The sequence below is a fragment of the Amblyomma americanum genome, chromosome 2, assembly GCF_052857255.1.
Source record: "Amblyomma americanum isolate KBUSLIRL-KWMA chromosome 2, ASM5285725v1, whole genome shotgun sequence".
Taxonomy (NCBI): Eukaryota; Metazoa; Arthropoda; class Arachnida; order Ixodida; family Ixodidae; genus Amblyomma; species Amblyomma americanum.
The window spans coordinates 142,016,650-142,041,302 of record NC_135498.1 but is presented as its reverse complement, the minus strand read 5'-3'; the positions used below and the strand labels follow the sequence as shown (position 1 = coordinate 142,041,302).

Sequence of the window (24,653 nt, the reverse complement as noted above, 5' to 3'; positions counted from 1 at the left end):
AGGCAACTCCCTTGGCAACAGCAAGTTCTTGTTTTTGTGAAGCTATAGGTGCGAAGGTCTAATCTTCTCCTACGTCGCTGGTTTCATGCCAGAGTATTGAACGGAATATGGGTAAACGCAGCAACGCTTGGGTGTGTTAGTATACATAACGGATGTTTATCTTGAAAGAATTTGTTATGTGACAACCTCGTTACAAGAAGCTAAGTCAACGCGAAATAAAAGCGTAGACCCATTGAGCAGCAATACAGAACGGAGACGTGAGAGAAGTGCCGAGAAGTAGGGTCCCTACAGTAATGGCGGCAATATATATGTTCTGCATTTTTCAGACAGCCCGTTGCAGTTCTAAAGTTCGAGATAAGTATGAGACGTAAAATTGAAAACCCTGGCAAAACCTCAATACATTTTATCAGTGCTTTAAAATTGTTGTCAATAGGTCTGCACGCATCATTCCAGAAAAACGTGAACTCATGGTCCAGAAATTTCAATTACGGCTTCACGCAACATTGTCCTCGATATACGTTTCACTCACATTTAGTACGTTATATTTGGAGCAGGTAGAGGTAAAGCTAAATTGAAATATCATTCAGTCTGTACGTATTTTTCCTGCTGTCATTCAGTGATATCTGAGCGCCTGTGACACTTCACATAAATCGGTCAAACACTAAAATCCCGCTTTGATGCTTTTCTGACGTTTGTGCTGGGTAGATGCTGTTCGTACCTCCTTTCCTGCCTATGTACCGCTCAGCCCCTAATTACATTTTTGTCAGGTAGAATTTATATACTCAGGTAGACTTATCTCTCTCCTGATGTGACGATACCTTTCATAAAGATTTATTTTCTTTTTCTATATATCAAAATGGAGGCAACGACCCCGCATACCAGGAAATAAAATGTCCCAATCGTCAGCACGTGTTAGCCTAGTTCGAACAATATAAGAAGAGCCGTATCCTACCTCCTACCATTACTCTCACCGCATAAAATTTGGCTTTCCTTCGGTGCAAAATCGTCAGTTTCAAAGAAAATTGAGTAATTATGAAACTTATAGACTTGTCAGGAGCCTACGCAGGCGGTACAGTGAAAATTATTGTACCATTGACGAATAACTTATTCTGCATGAGTTATAACCTAAAATAATCACTTGAAAGGAGGTTGTGTTACATAGCATGCACTCATTTGAAAATGCGTTCGGTTCCGTTCCAGAAATAGGCCGAATAGGCCTTTCAAATATCTCCAACCCGTAGGTGATAATTAGCAGAAATTATCACGTAAGCATCTATAAAATCGTCCATCACTACGTCTTCTATATGCGAGTGCTACGAGTCGCTGATTGGAAACATTGCTTTGCTATGCAGGATTTAGTAGCACTGGCCCGCCTTGCTGTGTCGCTGCTAGGGGCACATAAGTTTTTTAAAGTAGAATTCCTCCAGGTTCGCAACATCGTGAAGAAGAAAACAAATGAATAAATTACTCTTAATTCTGGAAGCCGCGCAAGGAATCGCTGTGGTGCAGATTAAACACGAATTTTGTGCTCCTGCGACTTTCTAATGTTGGGTCTTATGCACCTTTCACTATGCGAGACCCCCAAGCATTAGATTTGAAGGGGACACTTGAGTCGTGATGGTCTTTATTAAAAGCATAGATCTATTTCTCACCTCAACAAGTGATGTTTAGAGAGCCTAAAGGTCGTCGTAAAATTGTCACCTTACAGTAGTAACAATAATATTATTTCCGAACAGACATGCGCCTGCACCCATATAAACGAAATCTTGATTCATCTAACCTTCCACGTAAGTTGCAAGAAAGGCAGGTTACACCCATGTTCGCCTAACACAAAGAACAGGTGGGACATTACCAGTTTTCTTGTGATTGTATTTGCCCTGTGTTTGAAAGCTAAATCAGTGGGAAGGCAAGCATGCATTTTGGACACCTTTTTGTTAAAATGAAAAATTAGAGACCTTTGATTGCCTGTGCAGGGAAGAGTATGCGCCAATTAGGAGAAAAAAAAAGACATCTTTCTGCAAGGTTGATCAAAGAAGTACAAATAAAATATTTCGCTTCTGTCCTTCAGAGGTACTGTCCCAAAGAGTTATGCATTTCAAGGCTGTTCTCATCGGTCTGGCAATTTTTGGCTTTATGGTGTCAGGTAAGCAGCTGCATGCGCAAGACATTATATTTATCTTCAAAAGCTCTTTTTTTACCTCCATTAGTCGAAACCTATTCTTTGTAGATAAATATTTATAGCCCAATTCTGCGTTTCCATTTTCCGACGCACATTTGAACGCAGCCTCCCGAACTGATCCGTGTGACACGTAGAGCCTAACCATGTAAGCTTAGCTCGGTATTCTTAAAGCAACAAGATGCACTGAGCCTTTCTCACTACACATTACTCTCTGACTCATCCACAAAGATAGGGATATCTAGGGCTAATTTACATCGCTCGGTATTAGACGCAGTAACAGGAGTAGCGCGCCCATGTCACTTTGTTAATCCAACAATTGCTGTAGGATGCTGACGAGTGAGCGCGCCATAATGAGATGAGACAACGGCGAACGCATCAAGAAGCTCCCACTCACGCAGGGAGCATCATGAAGGTAGAATAGATAGAAAAACCAGTATTGTACCACTTAGGTGTTCTACATAATTTAAATGAGAAATAGTTCACTTTTGCTTGATTAGACTGCCAAAAATTTTAGACTAATAGAAATCGATATGTAGCTTTATAACTAACCATCTCATCCACGATGCCCTTCTAATGAGTCAGTGTGAAATGACGAGCTAGCGCCTAGCGGTGCACTTATGGCAAAATCATTTGCTTGTCGCATTGCCCACTGGTGTTTCAATCGCTTTTCATTGGAACTTTTTCAGAGACCATGGCAACTGCCGCGGAAGCTAGTCCGGACGCAAGGGCCGAAGCCGGAGAACTTGAACGCACGCGGAAGGACCTCAGGAGGCGGAGGGTCGTGTTGGCGGAGCTTGCATGACCACACTTTGCGGCGGGGGCTTGGGTTAGAGCATAGAACTCTGCAATGGACCAGCCTGCAAGCCGTCCTAACATTTCTACAGCATTTCTCCACATATGTACGCTACCTTCTAAGTTACCAAATACCGCTCTAATTGCACCGTCACCGCCACTGTTATGGGACCGTCTGGCGTTGCAAATTAAATGAAATAAACAGTACAGAAAACGGGGCAAATTGTCGGCTATTCTCATGTTTATTAGGCTAAACATCTTGTTGCACACAAAGCTTAGAGGAAGCAGAGAGGTGATTCTTCAATGCGCGATAAGGTGAAGAAGTCAGCAGGGGTAACATTCTCTGGCTTGTGATTCCACGCTCTGCAAGTGGTGAATAGAAAAATACATTTCTAGGAAGAAATAAATATGGGATGAAGCATTGAACTTTACGTGCGATGCCCACCCCTGGTAGTGACTGTAGCTGCCAGATAATGTCCATTATCCGTTACTCAGTGGTAGCAAGCACGGGTTCAAACGTGTCAAGATCAGCACAGCTGTCTTGGCAAACAGCGTTCAAATTCTAACAGCTACTATGCGCAGGTACCCAATGAGACATTTGGTCATGATTTTTATTTGCTAGTCTCCTAATTACCCTTCATGCTGAGACACAGGCGAACGACGAACAGCTCTACGAGGAAACAGCGGTAGAGAAAGGCGATCGTCTCGGGCTAACTTGATGAAGCTAAGCAGTGCTCTTTTGAGCGTGAACTTAATGCATTCGCAAAACATAGTGTGATACTAGTTTATGCGTAGGCGCTGTTGTACCTCGCCGGAGCAAAATCACAACGCTGCTACAACACAGATGTGACTTAGCTTCTTTCTTAACGTGGCCCATGCGAAAAGTGCAGCTGATGGCTTGTCCAGAACGGATCGTTCAGCCCGTACCTCCGCACGCCTACATTGCATGTCTGCAGTGGTCAAAGTGTTCTGACCTTGCTCGAATCTCTTCTGCGGTGGCGGTTCGCTTGTTATCCCTCACTACTCCTCTCCGTGCTCCCGTCTATGTACTGCGATGCTACTAGAGGAGTCTCCCTCAATTTTATTTAGGATTAAATTTAGTGTTTTCAGCTTTAAACGCTGCTTCGAAGCTCTCCCATGTGTTCCATTGCAGCTCGAGCGCTTTGGCACTTACAGTGTGGTTGTCAGTCGTGGGATTTCTGGCAGAATACGAGGATTCTTCGAAATCCATTTCGAATATTCCAACATTGTTACGTTCTGTCACAAAATTGTTACATACTGTGACAATATTGTAACAAACTGAACCATATTATAACAATATAGTACAATACTGTAACAATAGAGCGTCATATTACTCTGCGCCTAGGCGCTCTTTGGTTGCAGATGCCCTTGCTTAATAAAAAAACAACCACTGTCATCAATAATTAATTCTTGCGGTGCGTAACAAGATCTTTCATTTAAACCTTATTGATGGCTCACAACCACCATGCAGTCAAGGCTACCGTAGGAAACTAATTGGGAACGCTTTGGACGATAGCGGAATCTAGAATCTAGAATTAAAAAAAAATTCAAGCGTACTGAGGCACGATTTCGGGATATATTTATTTCTTTATTGTAATTTGATGATACGTGAAAAATATTAGGTTCATGCAGTATTCCGCGTTCAAAAATTAGGCTTTCCGGATTCATTCTTAAAGTACACAGCGCTGAAATGATGGGTGAACCGTATTCGAAGATTCCATCCATTCTCTCGGTGCTGTGTCATATAAGAATGAGTCCGGTTTGTCCGCCAGCAGTTTATTTATAAATAGCACACTTTTATCACTGCTCCTCCTTCATAAATTGGCAAGGCGCTGCACTCGTTCAAAAACAGGGAACATGCAATAATGGGTAATGTCAGGCCCTGTACTTAGTGACGTCTATCTGGCACCTCTTGACAGCTCAACAGAAGCCTCCAAGAGCGACTGACCATCCACATGTGGTCAATATGTTTAGATTTGTTGACGATTTTGTTTTTCTGGTTGAGTGCACGGCATCGTGCTTAGAGCAGGTTGTATCCGATATTTTAGCTAATGAACGACAGTGTTGTTCTTCGCGAGTGGTTTTTTCAGCCCCCGAAAAACTAAATGGGCTATCCAAAAAAAAAACTTTGCCCGACGATAAGCCAGCCCAAAATCTTTTGTGCACTATTAATCACACGAAAGAATTCGCGAAATGTCCTGAAGGCATTGTTTACGACATCCCACTTTCTTGTGGCAAGCGGTATGTTGGTCACTCTGGTCCTTGCTTGAATGAAAGAATTTGTGAACACAAAAAGAACTGGAAAACTTTTACTCTCAGTAATCTGGCTTTGCACTCTAAGGAGTGTGGTTGCGTGCGTTTTTTGCATAAGTGTTCGATTGTGGTCAGACACCAGGATCAGATGACACGTGAAAATATTGAAGCAGCGCGTATCGCTGCTTTGGAAGATAAATGTGGCAGCAAGCGGTCTATCTCCGTGTCCACAATAGAGATGGCCTTGTTAAACAATCGCAGAGTCATGCTCTTCAGTAAGTCGTCATTCACCAGATTTTTTTTATTTTTGTGAGGACCGACACCTGTTTGTCCTCACGGGTCATGTTCGTCTTGGTCGCCTAGGTTTTTGTCTGTTGTGAAGTTAGCGCCTGTGTTGTGTGCGCCTTTGTAACTTGTCACGTTTTGCGCTACACTCACCCGTCATGGTTCATGCTACTCTTGGGAAAGACATGATAGCCTTCACTGAGAATTTCTCGGTGATATAAAAGATTTATTTTTTTCAGTTCGTTGTGACGCATAATTTAAAGCCATCAAAACTGATATTAAAGAAAAATATGTAAATAGATTTTTTCTTTGTCACATCATTTCTGCCGGCATGTGAATAGAATATTTCCTCGAATTTCTAGAGTCTGCTCTGCGAGGATGTCTTTTCTCGCGTGTCATCTCGTTCGCTTTGACAAATAAACGACCCAGGCAGCACAACAGCATTGGACGAACACTCGGCGATCAGTGGCAAAACGTGGCATTAACGGCGCTTTTACATTCGAATTTAGGCAAAGTGCTACCACTTTGACACATTGGTTTCACTTTCAGGCCAGTTTTTGGCCAACGTTCGGCCGATCGAGCGGCCAACGCAGGCCTGTTGTTCGTTCCGCGCCATGGGCCAGTAAAGGCCGCGGATTGGCCTTCCAGCTTTCGAACACTGGCATCCAGATTTCGAACATTTGTATCCAGCTTTCAAACATTGATAGCCGCTTTAAAACACTGGTATCCTGCTTTCGAAAATTGGCACATGCAACATTACCCACTGGCCAGTGATTGGAACTGTAGATGTACCATTCAACACTTGAAATATTCATAAAAGAGGGTGCCTAAGAATTCAGGAAAAAAACGATTTATTTCATTGAGTTACAAAAATCACGCTTCTAGCGTACGCAGAATGGCTTGTTCTGCTAGCAGTACCTCTTGCAGGGCTTGTTGGTGTGACATTGTGTAACAATGACTGCTAGCAGTCATCCTGGGAATCAAAGAAGTACCCAATACCATGGTCGCAGAACCTGTGGGAAAATCATTTATTTTCATGTCTGCTGCGTGCCGATGATTTAGGTTTGACAACGCGGCTCGGCAAGCTGCTGTAGCACGGCTAAGACATCCATAAGGTGCTTAACGGAGCTTTCCTCCTGTGAAATGATCAGTCATATATGAAGTAGTCGTTGCACTCGTCTTGAAAAAGGACTCTTGCACTGCACTCACATTCCTCGTCCAGCTCTTGAATGATGAGCTCACATTGCGTCGAGCCTGCAAAGAGAGGCATGATGTCATGTTGAGCCTAAATATGGCCGTCACAGGACAAAAACGGAAATGATTCAATAACACTGAATTTTGTGAGGCACAGTCGGCGTGAAAACACTAAACACACATTTTACAGGATAATTTGTAACAACTAACACCGCATTTTTTGCACAAAGTGGAATTTAATTAGCCTTGTACAAAATTGGTAATTTTAGGTTCATGCGCCATTTCGCACCTCCAGTAAAGATATTCAATGTGGAAAAAAGTAATGTGATATTGAAAGGAAACTAATGTATTATTTTGTTATAATATAACTACGTATCTCTAAATATAGAGTGAATTTTTTATTCACATAAAGATGCACAGGTTGCATGATCTCCTCCATATGGACGTCAAAACTACAGTTTTGAACAAAGCTCGTTTTTTGCATAGGGTTAAAAATAAATACGGTGGACGGAAAAGACTCAGAACACCTTTGTTTTTTTTTAATCCAACAGTTTATCATAATCGCTTCCAATGCATGCAATACAGATTAGAAACTGACTTAAAAACCACACAAAACCCCCGTCTGACAGTCCAGTGTATTGCTTTTTTTTCATTGAGAGTTGCACCTTCATGTGTGTTATCCATAGAGAAACAGCGCGGAAGTAGTACAGATATTCTGACCGACTACTCTGTAGTGGAACACAAAGCAGTTCCGATTCCTATTCTGCATAAGCTGTACATAAAAAAACGTGTTCCTGAATGCATCGGATGTCAGGTCGCATGAATTTAAACACGCTGTTCGACAAAGTAGTGAATGTTTGGTGAATTCATTGCGCCAAAGAGGAAAAATAATGTTCTTACCATTCGGGCAGATAAGCACTGCGCACGACGTCAAGCCAATGAGAGTAGGTACATAGAAGTCGTCCTCATGCTTTGTCTCGTTCTCTTTTCCTGCCGGAAAAAAATAAAGCCGCATGTAGTCAAAGCAACACTTACTCCCAAAATCACATTAATTTCCGAACGTATCTCAAGATAAAAATTGCAGGACGCTTAAGCTTCGCCTTTAATAGTGGAACGCGACAGCGTGTTGCAGCACTGCCAGGGAGTCCACGGAACGCCATCGCCCGTTCGGCGCGACGCCTTGCCTGGTAGACAAATCGTTATGCAACCTACGGTGAAACGGACGCGCGGAGTGCCAAACCACGTAGGAGCGCTGCCAGGCGCCTTGCCGATAGACGTGGGACTCAAACTACAGTAGTCCGTCGATACGTCGTTCTCGACAAACCCGATGCGACGAACGCCAGCATAGCTTCCGCGCCGAACGAACGGGCAGCAAGCCGCAAGCTTTGTAGTGAACGTGCTTTGGATGTGCGCTGCGTTGTTCGCCGCTCACCGCGTGATTCCTGCGTGCCCGCACGGCCCCACTGCGCCCGAACGAGAGATATGTCAGACGCGTCACTTCCTTTCCTTAAAATCAACTTTCATTGCATTTTCCTTTCCTTACGGAGCGGTTGGGGCGTCCACAGAGATATGTGAGACAGACCTCACTTCCTTTCCTTAAAACCAATTTTCATTTCATTTTGCTTCTCTTACGGCGCGGTCCGGTTGTCCACGGAAATATGCGGCAGGCGTCCCTTTCTCTCCTCGCGCTGCCGTCGCGCGCTATCTGTTGGGGCAGTGGCGTACATGGCGAGGAGGAGGGGGAAGGAAGGAAAACTTTTATTGAGGTCTAGAGAGTAGGTTAGCAATTTGGCGGAGTCAAATGGCGTCTTCCATCTTCTCAGCAATGGTCGTCTGCCCCTAGTCCACGGCTCCGCTGGATGCCGCCGCTAGCTGTGCTCGCCGGATCAGCCCAAGTTGGACTTCCTGACGGTCGCTGGAGAGCATTCCTTCCCATTGCTCCGCCCTCGGGTTTGGAATTTTTGGTGCCACCTCTATTATCTGGCAGGCCCCCGTTATGTGATAGAGCGTGGGTGTTTCATGGCACCATGGGCAAATATTTGTCTGTGTATTGTGTGGGTTGTATTTTGTTGAGTGTATTTAGATTCGGGTATGAGCCCGTCTGTAGCAGCCTCCAGGCGACGGCGCCTTCCGTGGAGAGATATTTATGTGGTGGGGGTACCGTTTCCTGCAGCCCTTGTAGTGTTTTAAGAATGCCGAGTAATCTCTAGGAGGGGGAAGGATTTTTCGCTCAAGGGGAAAAGGAGGAATTTTTCGCTCACGGCCGACGCCGACGACACTAGCTCTTATGCGACACAAGCTCCTCAACTTTGTCGCGTTAAAATATTTGAAGTACTTGCAAATAAGATATGCAGTCCAGGGTAGTGTACCGCGTCGGAGCTCTGATATAGTATCAGATGTGGGTTTTCGCTTGCGCAGACTACAAACTGAGCCAGCTCGAGTGTGCATGCTCTTTCGTCACGCTTGATGTTCGGTGGGGCGCCGCCTTGCCAGACAAGGCAAGACTCGTCCAGTCAAGGATGTGTCGTGGCGATACACCACGCTGTGAGGAGTGGCAGGGGACCCGACGGTGGTGGTGCTGGTGGGGGAGGGTGGTGGCAGCCCAGGGGGAGAGCCATTAATTTTTACACAGCTTTTTTGGTCGCAAGAAAAAGTTTCGAGCTAAAAGGTAGAGAGAGGAAGACCTTGAGGGGGGGGGGGGGGGGGAGGGGATGAACGGCGCCGCGTGTAGCTGTGAACGGGAGAAACAGCTAGGAGAAAGTGAGTAAAAAAAAAGAAGTGCTTTGCGGGGTAGGGGGTTCAATTTGGTAGATACGGGACTTCATAAGAGTGAGGGGACGACGGACCGAAACATGTGAAATAGATTTGGAATTCTCGGATAATGAGTCATAAGCATATTTGAAGGCAAGGGTGTGGAAAACGCTGAAGCGTGAAAGTATGCTTGTAAAGCCGCAGGAGAAGAATCATGTCCGGCAACCTAAAACTTTGCAGCGAAAAACGTGGAGCTTCGAAATGGATTTCGCCAAAACGACTTCAGACCACGGTGTAAGATTAATATACTGAGGTGTTGACACTCTCTCCCTGCCGCGCTCGAGAGCGCCGCCCACTCGCGGCCACAATATGTTCGGGGGTGGGGGAAGGGTTGCCATGGAAACCGGTCGTTAACTTAGAGGGCGCTGCGAAAGAAGGGCTCACGCTGGGCGGCTCAGCCCGGCATGTCGCGGCACTGCGCTCGCGTTTTTGGCACATATTGTAGTGTGCGGCTGCGCTGCTGTGCTGTTTTTAACAAGTTCTATTTTTCACCTGGACCTTGTGTTTGGCTATCGTCGGCAGAGTAGCCCACAGCAGGTGAGTTCTGCGCTGAGTGCTGCTCGATGGGAAGAAAGTGCTTCGTGCCAAACTGCAATTCGGGCAACCGGACATGTGCAGAGCGTGGGCTATTATTCAATGCTCCGTCCGACAATGTTCGTTCGGAGAAGTGGCACCATGCGATTCCTAGGGCAGACCGGACGTTAATGCCCACTGACCATGTCTGGGCCAAGCATTTTGCAGAGGACGCGATATCCCGGGCATATTACGCGGAGCTCGATAGAAGAGTGCTACTTGACTTTGAAAAGAGGCCCATGCTCTCCAGAGATGCAGTTCCTACATTATTTCCGAACTGTCCCAAGTATCTCACGCGGCCAGAGAGACATAGAAAGCCACCCCAAAGGAGACAGTGCAGTTCCTGGTAAAAAATAATCTCCGGTTAGTTACAGCCGATAAAGAGGGCTGCTTTGTAGTCCTTCAAGAGGGTGCCTTTGCCGAGAAGGCGTTCGAAGCGTTGGAGAGAAACTTCAAGCAGGTCGCCTTCAAGGCAGTGAAGGTAAAGGAAGAGATCTTTGATCTTTTGTTGCGCCATAACCAGAACAGACTGACTGATTCAGTTAAGAAGTCAAAGGGGCTCCTTCTAGATGTGTCTTTTACCGCTAAAACACACAAGCCGGGCATCCCTTTCCGCCGTTTTGTTTCTGAACATGACACATGGCAGCATGTTGTGTCGGGCTACCTTCAAAAACACCAAGCCTTCTTGGTTGTGCACGACCCGTTGTTGATGCAGAATTCTGAAGCCTTTATGGATTACCTCAAGGTAGATAATCCTGGAACCTGCTCGTTGTTCAGCAAAGACGTGGCGGACCTATATTATTCTTTGCCACACCGTTAACTGATGAAAGCTGTGAAGAGGTTTATTACCCAGGATAAAGATGAATGTGTCTTTATTGACCAAAGCAGAGTGTCCATTGAAAGCTTTTTTAGAAATTCTGTCATTTTATTTGTCCGCGACCGCGGTAGATTGGCAAGAAACATCATAGTTACAAGCAGCCGGTGTTTCCATAGGATCTAGAGTTGCACCGATTTTGGCTGATATCTTCCTTAGCGGTGTTGACGTTGGCATAAACAGTGCGTCAAAAGACTTGGTCACTCGTATTTTCAGGTACGTAGATGTCTACCTGGTTATCACCCGTGCAGGCAGCTTCCCAAAAAGGCTGGTTGATCTTTTCAAAGTTCTCAACGAATATGGATGCGGCCTTAAGTTCACTAATGAGATCCCCAACGATAATTTGCTTCAGTTTATAGATGTGGCTTTGTTTATTGAATGTGAACATGTTTGCTGGAGTTATCGATTGAGGTGAAAACCGTTGCCGAACTTTTCATCGGGTCATTTCAAGCTCATTAAAGCAGACATAGCACTATCGTCCCTGAACTCTTCCCTGAAAAAGTCATGTCGAGAAAGGATTGCTGACGGCATTACTGCACAAGTGTGCAGGTTACGCGCTAATGGTTACCCAGATCGTGTCATCTCTAGGCCTTCATAAAAGCTGCTTAACAGTGTTAAGAGCGGTAACTCCAATGAAAGGAAGGAGAAAAGAAGACTGGCTGTAGTCCCTTACAAGCATGGCATGTCGCACGACCTCAAGAAGGTTGCAGGCAGGCACGAAGTCGATGTAGTATTTTCTGCCCCTAGAAAGCTGAATGCCATGTGCAAACAAGTCTCGCAGGGACAACAAACAAAAAAGGACGGGTGCCAGGTTCGACATGTGTCACCCTTCGTTGACTGCAAAGAAAACGTGGTATACAAGATACCCTTCAAGTGCAGTGCCGCCTATGTTGGGCAAACCGGCAGATGCCCGAATAAGAGGTTAAGGGTGCACGAATGTGCAAGAAAAAATGACCCTGTTTGCCATGTTGCCGCTCATTGCGCTAGTTGTAAGTGCAAACACGAAAAAGAAAAAGAACATAAGAGAAAACCAGAAAAAGATGGACTGGCTCCTGGGACAGAGTTTCGCTGCAAAAAATGCAAATGCGAACCGCTGTACAAGAAGACAACAGCGCTGTTCTACCATAAGAATAAGGTGACCCGAGAAATCATGGAAGCATATCACATTCATAATCTGGAAAAAAAGTGCTTCAGAATCCTTCTGTGACATTAAGTGACAAGGAAATTCAATATCTGGTCCTGCACATGACGTTGGTTGTTTACCCCCGCTTGTCGTTTTTTTCAGTTTTTATATTTTTATATTTTATTGCTTAGGTTCACTATATATTACAACTTTTCGTTCTTCAATAAACTCAGTTGCAAGTCAGCACATGTCTTGCCTTTGTCCCGCCTTTGTTGCGCTGCTCACCCACCATGGATGAATAAAACTTCATATTTTTGAACTCGCACAAGCCCAGCCCAAGAGCTGAAACGAGTTTTAGCGCGTTCGAAAACTATAAACTGCCGAGATGGTACTCGCCAATAAAATCAATCTTCTGCCCAGTATAATGGATGTACAATAATCACATCTACCAGAATAGTTTTCACACTGGATAAGAGATGGGAAGCCAGAGCCAATATAGCCAGGTTTCCAAAATGGCTTAGCCAGTTCTGGCAAAGAGTGGGAGAACTCTGGCTAACATAGCCGATGATAGCCAGGTTTTGAAAATGGCTCAGGCAATTCTGGCAAAGAGTAGAACTCTCGCTAATATGGCCCATGGTAGCTAGGTTTTGAAAATAGCTTAGCGAAATCAGGCAAAGAGTGGGAGAACTTTGGCTAACATGGCCCATGATAGCCATCCTTTGATGATGGCACAGCCAATATCAGGTGCTTATTGGAATGCTGGGCCTACTTAGGGCCACGCTTTGCCAGTGGCTTTCTGATATTGGCCCGCTGAATTCTACTGTCTTTGCTTTCTTAAGAATTCCAGACTTGTCAGTTACACGGATAATAAGACCTAAGTCTTAAATATGTTCACGTTTATCCCGGTGCGACAATGTTTTGAAGATCATAATTATTACGTTCGGTCAAAGCCCTATTGTACTTCGATCAGCCTGACAAAGCGGTAAGAAAAAACTAACAGAAAAATTGATAGCTATCACAATGGACAGTATTCTTTTACGGCTGGAATATCTTGTCACTTAGACATCAGCATGTGCTAAGCATGCAGCACGCCGGAAATCAAATTCGTGAATTTTGTATTGAAATTATACACCGGCAGTTAGGAATGTTTAAAAACAAATATGAAGAAATAATTCAAACTCAGGATTCAAACCGTACTTTGAGGGAATAATAAAGAGTCACTATAAACAGAGAAGTAATCATCAATTGGAGAAGATTTAAGATTTTGAGCATATGAAGTAAGCCACTTTAAATGACTCTAGGTGATTACTGGCATGACTTCTATTGACATCAATAATGATGTTGGCATTCTGGAAGTTGTGTCCTTTGAGTTGGTAAAATTGAGCGCACAGTTCAAAATATGACTTGCTTCGTTTGTATTGTCTCTTAAAAAGGAAATTCATTCCGCTCCTTGCGCATCCATAGAATCCTGCTACATAAAGTTTCACATGAATTTTGTGCTATGATCCATGTGCCACATCCCGTGCTATAGTTGAAGTTCGCTTTGGTGAATGGTACCAAGGCTAAGCTACAAAAAATACGAGGTCTGATGGCGGCAGCCATAAATGCCTGCGACATGTTGCCGTCGTGAGTGCTGAACCCACCTGATGATAGCGGTTGTCTTTGTCAAGGATTTTCTCTTCTCTTATCTTCAGCTACAAAGTATATTGTAGTTGAATTCAGAGCGACCAACACAACATGCATTATAAAATATGGTTGTGACTCAACTCGCCTGATTCAGGTTATACGGAGCGAACAGTCGATTACACATGGCTAGATAGTGTTAGTCGCCACGGTGCTTTTCCGCTTCAGATAGTGTTGTTGCCTGTGCCGCTGCCTTCTACAGACGTACCCCCGTTCTTCATCGGTTTAGTTAACTGGACGTGCCCGCTTTCGCGACTTATCTCTAGCCAACGCGGCTTCGTGACGCTCTCTGTCGTAGGGATCGCTGGAAGCAGCCCGGCGCCTCCAATGCTCAGACGAACCTGTTCCGGTGAGCTGTTCTGGCTCTATGTCCCTGCGGTGCCTATGCGGCGAGCGCTGGCTTTTACTCAGCAAGAGCGAATCACGTGGTTAGTCACGTGACACAACTGGCGAGAGCGAGTTGTCGGAACGGCGGTCGGCGCAGCGATGGAACGAGCAGTAGCAGCTGAGACAAGTCACATTGTAGGAGGTCACAGCCAAGCCTGCGGCGAGCCTCTATCCAGAAGGGAAATCCAAGCGTCATTTGACCTTCAGCTTTGCATGCGAACAGTGGAGCTTCGCCCCAAAATCTTTCTTTTCAATGACTTGGCTTCTATCTTACGCCAAGTATTTCAAAGAGGACTGTCACTATTTTTTCTAATAGGCTTCTTTAGGCATAATGACGGCTTCTGTGGCAGAATATGGTTGTTGTAGGAGGAAATAAGATAACAGGTGAATAAAGAGGTTAGGGTTCCACAGAAACCCGTCTGGCATGAAAAATCTGCACTCAAGAGACTAGCACTCGTCAAGGTGTATTATGAAGAAAAACGTAAAACTGACGTTTCGGCAGTCCTACGTGTGCCTTGTGCACAGTAAGACAGAAACAGATTGGAAGTAGCTTATAAAGGGAGGACGTGACGCACAGAGCATCTGTACAGCACTGAATAAAAACATATCACATTCGCAAATTTTTGTGCGTAAATTTTAAGTATAACAGATATCAAAAAAATCTATTAGGTTTCTCTGGATAGATTATGATACAATAAAGCCTTTTCTTTCGTAAGGATTGGTTGAGGCCATAACTATTTTCCAGAAGTTTGTTTTCCATTTTTGGCGTGTTATGGGCCCTTACCGTTGCGTTCATTTTTCCTCTATTCTCAGTTATTGTTAACGTGCTTGATTTTATGGTGACATTTTCTGAGGTTACATGTATTACAGAGTACGTTTATGAGCAGTGGACGCCGCGTGTTGACTAAAAAGCATTAGGACTACTTAAATAGCAGTGATCCGCGGCTTCAAGTACGGGATGAAACACCACCGCCTTTAATGACATTTCAGAGCAGCATGGTTTACGCCTTCACACATTTTGAACAGATAAAGGTTCATAGGTGGATTGGTTTTTCAATAATCGCAGGAGAGTCGCCACAACCACGAAGCGAATTCTCGAGAAAGACATTGCTCGCGCGTGCATAAAAAGTTCTGACCGTTCTCCACTTTTCTGAAGAGTTGGCCTTGTATAGGCTCTACAGTAACTCCATGGTCTGTGAGGTGTGATCTGCAATGTGCTGGTCTGAACAACAGGAGGCCAGCTCAAGCTCCAAACACCGCTGAAAAGGCTTTGGTTTCCAGGTTGATTCAGGTTAAGGAACACATTGTGTGGATATGTCACGAATAGAAAAGAGTGATTTCATTAGACAAATTGTTGTTCCGTCGTGTGGGAAAGAGGGGATTCGTTGTGCGCGTGGCCCCGTTTGCAATTTTTTTTAATTGCTTTTTGACTTCCTACGTTAATCTTCGGGGGCGGGAACGTAATGACACGCTGCTGATTCTCCGTTCCTGAATACAAGGTGCCGTGAACGAAGAGGTTGATCGAGGCATCCTTGAAGAAGTTGTGCTTTCGTAGGCATGCAAGAATCTGATATGTTTTAACAGAGTTACATTTCGAACCACTCACCTACGCGTGCGAAAAATTGGTTGAAAAACAGGAAGGCGAACCTTATAGAGTCGCCAAGCTGGCCTACTGAGATTATTTCAGTTGAATATTTTTGGATAAGCAATGTGCATCGTCTGAGGGAAGAAACGTCAGCAGTGCGTAGCAGAAAGTCGAGTATCTGTTGCAAATTTGGAGACACAGGGGCTAAAGGCTTTCACAGACATCTTCGTGGACTACGTGCTGCGCCGGAATTGAGCAGTGATTGCTGGAAAAGGCATGCGTGCGAAGTAGTTACACATTAAGCTATTGTGAAGGGGTATTATTGAAATTGTTGCCTCATTTTGTACTGAAAAGACATAAAATCGATGATACCTTCCAGCACCGCAGCAAACAGCTCGTAAATAAATTTGCTGTTGAAACAAATTGTCGGTTAAATAAGAAGGAAAACAATGGCATGTATTGTGTAAAAAGTCAGCCATGGTTGTCCCGCCAACCTTGAGCTCAAATTCTGGTGTGGTAAACAGTTAAATACGAAAATGTGATTTATTGTGACATTTTGTAACTTCCGTATATCTCGGGTAAGTTGCGCCGCAACCTTTTTATCGCTTAGCTTTCAAGTGGAATGTGTAGGGACTCATTGAGCGTCTGTCAATAATAGATTTTTTTTAAAGCATGCTCGTGGATCCCGTGTCCATTAGGTGCCTCGTGTTTTGATGCTATTCTGCTTGGGAGATGGAAGCCACTTTTTCGTTTTTGACGTCATGCTGATGTTCCTTTAACCAGCTTCTGAAATCCCTTGTATCGCCTACGTACGTTGTGTTGCATTCATTGCCGTAAATCTTGTAGGCGATGCCAGGGCTAAGTCGTCTTTTCTAGCGGGTCCTTCATGTGTAATAGGTGGTTTTTTAACCTTGCTAGAAGGAATCTGAACCACTTGGACATCGTAGGCAGCTAATATCCTAAACTTATGAGGAATTATCGACATTACTACTCTTTTAGAAAGGTGATTGTTTCTTGGGGAGGGCAGACCCAGTTGGATGTTCACAGAAACACAATGAAAGAGGAGGAAGATGAAATTAAGTGGATCCGTGAACATGGGTTCTCATGTGTCAATCACGGTCTCGGTGCCACGTGTGCATTACATACAAATCATTTTGTGGTATAAGCACGCCTACTCTCCAACGCCTACTCTCCCTTTTACCCTTATATTGATAAAGAACAAAAAGGGCTCTGACAAAGTAGTGTTTGTCTCGGCATATCCCATGGAATTTCTTTGCGTTTCTTATTAATGAGCACGCGTGACCGCACTTCGTTAGTGCATAATATTTTCCTCCAATGTTGTTGCTAACTTCAAACATTACTATTCATTCCATGCATTTATTAGGTTGTGCCAGGGGTTATTCAAGCTATATTTAAGTGAAGGATATTAAAATTACCAAAAGCCCACATGTGATACTGTGTAGCTGCTGAGCGCTCGTTCTTTTTGTGTTTGGGCAAAACTTAAATTGGAATGCCATTCAAAGAGACGGTATTGTCGACCTCATTATTCATGTAAAGCTTCGGTCTTTGACAATGCATATAATGGGGCAGTAAATCAATTACACCATTACTCCTCAATCTCTGAATCAACAATATGAGTTGTCTCGTTTCGTCCATGTTAAGATAATGCTTTGATTAGATTCCGTTTAAAGCTGCCTCTATAATTATAAGTTTTTCTGCATTTCAAGATAAACGTTTTAACCCTTATTACAAATTACAGTAGGCCTTATTAACGTGGTCAGAACAAGCGAGCAGAAGCAATAAATAGAAAAAACGGCATTAATTTAGAATAGACACGTGCGTTTTCTAGCAAACAATAAGGCCAGAAACATGAGGGCTTCTACCGTGGCACTAAAGGCGGAAAGGTAGGTTGCGCATCTACAAAGTGACGAATATCAGAAGAGTGACTACTGATAGAAGTTTACCGCTCTGTTTATAGCAAGCCGCCGTATTTTTCAGTCATAAATGGGACACTTAAGATGCGTAAAATACCATTAGATCCAGAACTAATTCCAATCTTACCTTATAATATGTACTATGAATCGGTGAAATGGAGAATCTTTTATAGAAAGAAATGATATGAGAACACTTCAGAATTCTGATATAAACCAGTTCAGTGTTTTGCTCACACCTTCGGCTGCAAACCGTTCGTTCTTCCCGTAGAATTCACATGCAGAAATGAACTTTTGCTCATGCTGTCAACTCGACTTTTTCCTTTATTCTGATATATATCAACTTTTAAGCAGTAACATTACATCATACTCTATCCTTAAAACGTCTAATAAAATGAGGGGTGAAAAATTTTTTGGGCGTTTTAAATTCAAGCACACGCCAAATAGAGTTTGCACTATTACAAGGAGCGTAACTAAGCCCATCCGGCTAATATGTAGTTGCATGAGAAAACTCGGATGATTTATAAATTCAACGATCAGATTGTGCTAAGAATTACCAAAGTTAAACTTTAATGGTTTGCGAATGGCTCAAGTTGATGAGGAATTACTATAGGACATAGGCAGAGCATCAAAGCACTTGCCGGCGATGGCGACAGGATGTAAGAACACTCCACTGGAAAACAATCACTGCGAATTTTACCAGCTCTGGGACGAAGGGTTAGTGTGCACCGTGGCAAGAGCGACCCTTTTTATATCAAGGCATCAATGATTTCTTAAGCTCTGTGAATAATTACGTAGCGAGAACTGTTCCTCAAAATCTGATCTATACATAACAAGATCAGCGCGAGTAATGAAATGTTTGCGTATATGAGAATTATAGGAACACGAGACTTTTGTCACGTATGTTTTTCAACAGATTAGATGCTCGCACTAGGCCGCGCGATACGCTCCCGCGGTTGTTGCTCAGAGTCAGAGATTTTGTTTGTGGCGACAGAGGTTTCGCGTCACTACAGCGACGGCCACAGAGGGCTATGTTCCCACTCCTTGAGCACACGTTGGCGCGCCTGTTTAAGCAGGCCTGCTTCAAAATTGTCTCTTTTGAAGAAGAGGAGTTTCTGCGTAGATGGAGCACCCACTTCATCACGTTCAGCAACGGCCGTGTGTCAGTGCGGCTGCTACAGTACTAGTGATGTGGTCGTGCGCGGAGCGGGTGTGTGTGGCGTGCGTGCTTCCGCCGTGTTTCGTGCAGACTTTGGAAAACTAGTGACTCTGGCGGACTCCCGCGTGCTGATTGTTTCATAAATTGTACTAGGCGGCGGAAGTCGCATTATTGTACTTCTTTGTTCTCTTGAGGGACGACAGTCCCTGGTTTGGTTTTCGCTTAATAACCTTATCTTTAAACCCGTTATAGGATATTTTTCGGGGAGCCGGTGAGGGTAGAAAAAGATGGCAGGGCACAACCAATTTTAATGGCAACCACGTTGGATTCGAGAAACCGAAACTACACCGCCATTTCGCCCCCCGATATCACACTCACATAGTTCCACCTTTATCTAACATATTGGACCGTGAGGTCATGATTGTCACGCAGAAGGTGGTTGTTTCGACAATGCTGTCGTAGATGGCTCTACAAGTCTTAATGCGAGATGTACTGGTTTTTAGTTGCTGCCACACATGGAGCTGTGATCTCGAGATGGTAACAGACCCCACGAAATATTGAAACGTGACGTGTAGCTTGTGCCACAGATGGCGCTGTGATCTAAGGCGTTTGCAAACCCCACGAAATCTTGAAACTTGATGAGGAGGAGCTAACGCTCTTAAAACTGGGCGGTAACGTTCAATACCAACCTGTTTAGGTGATTTCTATAGTCAACTTTCTGGCAGTTCCATTTGTGTTCTGGATTGCAATACGAGCGTTGTAGTCGGCTGGTAATAATTGCCATATGATTTTTTAGGATTTCAAAAACACAACTAATTTGGTTCTCTGGCTTAACAAATTTCAATCTCCACGCGCCCTTTTCGAGAAGGAAGCACATCGAAGGGGTGTCTATGACGAGACGTCGCTTCAACGCACAAATTTCAGAGGAATTGGGCCTGCCCGTAGTGCGATACTCTTCGGTACTCGCTGCAGTAGCCAATGAAGGATTAAGATTACGATAGGCGTGCACTACAGAGTGATTTGCATTGAAGAAGGTCGCGCCGCGTTGCGCTGAACGCAGGTGCCGAGGACGTGTGACGTTGAAAATACTTTGTATCATGGCGGCGAGGAAAAATGCGTTTAGAAAATTCTAAAAAGTTATAAGTATGTTACTAACGCCTTACTAAGAATTTAAACCGCACTCAGGCACATAACCGCAGCAGCGAAGCGGCACCTATTGTAGAAGTTTAGCAGACAAAAGGCAACATGAATCAATTTTTATCTGTGCCGACACTAACATTAATGACCATCGCTTATCTCGCCTTCGCATGACATGGAATCTCCATCTGGTGACTGCTGCTTGCGGACTAGTACTCAGATAACTAGTGCTTCAGATAACTGAAGCTCATCGCTCTGGATGGCAAGTGAACGTCGTGCCTTAAGGCGATTGCTTGCCGCTGAAAGGAAACGCATGCGTTGTGAAGCAGGGAGTGCGTCCTGACGTGGCACTTGTCTTACAGTGTCACAAATGTCAGAAACTTGGGTGCGCCATCACTGAGTGCACAACTAGGACCACATATCCATGTCACTGAACGGACGTTCCTCCCTGGTTGATGCTTGAGTTCTCAAATTATTACCCAAGGCAGCTGCCTCGTACTGAAAAATACTAGGCAAATTCAAATATTTTGCTAAAACCATCTCTGCAGAAGGTGGGCAAAATTCATGCGGCACATTTTTGTCATTCCCGATTTCCCATTTCTGCCTTTTTCTTTTTTTCCTATTTCGTTCTCGCTATCTGGGCTGTTGCAGGCCGGACACGGTTCTCCTGGGCTGCATATCCACACTTGCGCGCGAAAGGATTCCTCTGTGTCTCGTTTTAGCGTTTGGTGGACCAAATTATAAACTCATTTTCCCATTAAGAAACAATAACGCACGCTTTGTACCTTTTTCACTCGTGTTTATTTCATTAGGTTTGCATTATCTGCTGTGCTTAGAGCTCCACCTGTGATCATCAAGTGATGTCGGCTTAGAAGTGTTGTGCATATCTTAAAAAAAGAGGTGAAAAGTTGGCGCGGCTTGTACACAACTCTTGAGTAGCCCTGCACGCTCTAACCAGCGCCACCGCCGACCAGGGAACCCAAGGCAGCTGGGCCAATGCGTCGTTCGGCCTTTTGCGGACCTTCCTCGGCACGCTGGATTGACATGGCTTCAACGCTTGCTTCTGCAGCAACTTCAGCATTGATGACCATAGCCTCTGAAATGGCCCAAAAAAGCTGGTAAACACGAGAGTGGGTCTACAGTAGGCAAAGTTTTTTTGCTATAATTTCTGCGCAATGTGGTCACTTCAGTGTACCTTTGAATTAACACCTTTTTTGAGACTCTTCACGGACGAAAAAACTGTGTTACATTTTCTTCGCAATGAAATACCCCAGTGGCGCGACAGTGGTCCTCCTCTCTTTTTGGCTTTCCGGTGCTGCCTACACCAAAATTCAGTAATGAATGCTGCCCAATTGTCTCACCTCGGCACACGAGCCCCCTCGAAGGTATCCTCTCGCGGATCATTCATCTCCGCTATATGGGGGGTGCGCAACTGGAATCTTTGTGGCTATATTCGAATGATATGCATTAGTTCGTGCTCCTCGATCTTTGTGAAAGTCTAACTGCACCTTATTTTTCATGAATGTATTACCACGATTATATGGTTTTTCTCTTAGTGTGCAACGAATGTTTTTTATTGGCTTCCCACAAGTATGCCTCCATCGATAGTAGCGGTGCACTTAACCAAAATCATCGATTTTTTTAGACCGGAGTTTAAGCCGTGCGAAGGGTGCATTTGAAGATAGTTAAAATTTCTTGATCATTGGTGTTGCTTAACTGACATCAGAAAGCCAAAAATGGCCACCGCGATGAAAACACCCTCGAAAAACATAGCGGCTGGGCGAAGCACCTGGGTTTGGCTGGAAATAATCGCGCTTCTTTCGCGGTCATCTGCTTATTCATGCAGAAAGGCCTGCGTAACTCTGCTAAGAGACGCCTACTTTCTTCTGCAGACTGCGTCAACACACTTTCAAGAGTGATTTTCGAGCACAAATAATCTTCAGGTGATTACGCACTTTCATGCTGAGTCGGCATCAAAAGTAGGAAAACAGCAAACAACCAAATGCTAAGTAAACGTGTGTCAAATTTTATGACTGATATTGAGGGTTTCTGGTGGTTCTTGCGGGAATCGTGGCATCTCATACCCAAGTAGCACAAACTGGGCTCCGAATTGGGGCCCCTTGTCGGCCTCAAGTGGGCAGCCTATATGGGCCCCCTGTGGGATTTGCAACTCGTGCCCAGGAGGGGCCCAGATGGGCGGTCAACTTGGGCTACCCTAAAGGACCCTGAAGAGGACCAGTTTGGACAGTCCACCTGAGGGTAAACAAGGGAAGACTGTTTGGGCCTCCCCAATCTCTACCCGCATGGGCAGCCAATTTTGCTGGCCCCAAAAAATCAGACCTGGCCCAAATTTTCAACGCCCTGGTGAATCTCTTGCTGGGTCGACTGGGCAGCCCATTTTCATGCACTTAGGCAGCCCAGTTCGGCCCAAAGTGGGCAGCCGTCCTTTTTGTTGCCCAGATGAAGCCCATTCTAGGCACAAGAGGACAGCCCAATTTGGCCCAGACCGGCCTTTATAAGTGAAACCAAACTCGGCTGCCCTTACGAAGCCCAGATTGGGCCAAGTGAGCAATAGATTTCAGAAGCTTTACAAAGCTCTGGCTGCACACATATTACTCATGCATGAACAGGTCAAATTATAAAAAATCTTATGTAATCAAAGCGACATCTTATGCAGATGCACCAATGTCTTAACCTTCTCTGTCATAGCATGGCCAGAGTCGGACTCCGGCATGGCACTGCAAAGCTGAAGTATGATATATCAAATTCAAAAGTAGTGTTATTGCACATTTTATTGCATTATAGCACAGGAGCTCCAAAACCTCAGGGCAGCGTCCCGGTCTCTAGTGCCGCACAAAAAGCTTGCAATATGGGAGTTGATGCGGGCCACATCCGCATCAGGCACATTCCGCTTCACAGCAGCTGTAATCAGAGAGTTTGTATTTATGAATGACCAAAACATGGATTCTCCGCTATGTGGTCAAATCTTGTAATACCATAGAGAACACTGCAGCAAAAACGCATTTAGTGTATTGGCGTTAACCATAAACGTAGGCACGAAATTTGTGAAAATCAGTAAAGGCATCCAAGTTGTACAAACCAAAATGAAGAGCACAGTGTCGCTGGCGACTCACAAAATAGACTGCTTTCTAAGACAGCAAAAGAAAGGGAAAAAACAACAGTATGCTCTATTCAAAATTAAGGCAAATTAATTCTACTTCAAAAGCTTGAAAGCATTATTCCATTCGCATGTGCACTCACTTTTTCGTTAAGTAAATCAAATAAAACACATTTCCCTAACATTTTCTCAAATATTGGCACATCTTTCTAAACATGACAAAAAAATTCAGCAAATGCTGATAAACTATGTACAGAAATCAGTAAATAATATTTGCTGCTTCCAAACATGTACTTTTATGTTATAACCTGTGTATCATACCTATTATTTCGAGCAAAAATATTCAGCTAGAGTAGCATATTATCTATATTATATATATCTTCTCGACTTAGCCTGTGAAAGAACGTAATTCCAGTTTCCTGTAATCGTATTACTTTACTTACAGAAAACTACTGTTAACCTGTTTGAATAAATTATTGTACACTAATCTTAAAAAATTCAATCCCACCGAAATCAGCCTTCGTAAGCTAGAAATAGCCATAAAGAAAAATACAGGTACCACTGCTGTTCATAATTACACAGCTGAAAGCAGCAGTAACCCTATTTTTAGCACATATTCCACATGCTATGTTACACTGCTACTTCAAGATGGCGATCATGGTATCTTTTTATTGTAAACATCACAAATTTGGATCAAGTGGTGGAAAATTTTTAAATTTAAATTCTATATTTTCTACATTCAATGTATTTTTCCATCTGACAGGCGTCAACATCAGAGAGTCCCGCAAAATTTTCTCTGTTAACAAAAAAAGAACAATGTCCTTATTGGGTCTACTTTTGCATGCCAAAATAATGCAGGATTATATACTGCAGTAATTACTAATAAAAGATGAGGCTCAATGAATGTGCTATTCTAGATTTTCCAGCGGCTGCTCATCATGCATCTAGAAGACTATTCACCCATACGACATCTAGGAACTGGACAATGCTATAAGTACTTTGCTTTTAGCAGTTTCCACAAAACCATTGCCGTACTGTGGCAGTGCGCAGGCGATCAGTGAGTCTAGAGCATTTTCTCTGATGCATAAGTAGTTAGCAGCCCATGCGTACATTGTCAGGATTCTAAGGTGGAACTAAATATTGAAAAAGGTACCTTTTATATCGTCAGTAGGCAAACAAGTGACAAGTTGAGTGCCGCTACAGAATTCTGGTGCCAGCATCGCATAGCACGGAAAGTTTCGAGGCGGTAGTGTAACACTGACAGGTTTTTCATTGATAATGTTGCCTGCCACAGATTACCTAAATGGTTTACTCCTAGTAAGGTTCATTATTGTCATCACGCTAAGAGAAACCTTTGCTTTGCACACATGACATCTCACAGGATTACCTCGACCAGAAAAGGAAGGAGCAAAAAACTGAAACGTTATAAAAACTTTCAAAGCCAATAAAGAGAGGTGGCTGTATGAATACAGGACCTGATCCCAAAACTGGCCCAGCTAGAAGTGGCTGGGTAAATGCTAGACAATATTAGCTAACAAATGTCAGTGT

The 24,653-nt window shown here is 44.0% G+C and overlaps 1 long non-coding RNA gene and 1 pseudogene across 2 annotated transcripts in view; both read left to right on the top strand.

The window, feature by feature from the left end:
• Window positions 1-24,653, top strand: part of LOC144120107 (3-oxoacyl-[acyl-carrier-protein] reductase FabG-like) — a 173,781-nt pseudogene that overhangs the window by 124,438 nt on the left and 24,690 nt on the right. The window lies entirely within an intron of this gene.
• On the top strand, window positions 979-3,331 carry LOC144119129 (uncharacterized). The gene is made up of 3 exons (XR_013312271.1): window positions 979-1,069; window positions 2,069-2,143; window positions 2,866-3,331. It is a non-coding gene; the product is annotated as an uncharacterized LOC144119129 (long non-coding RNA).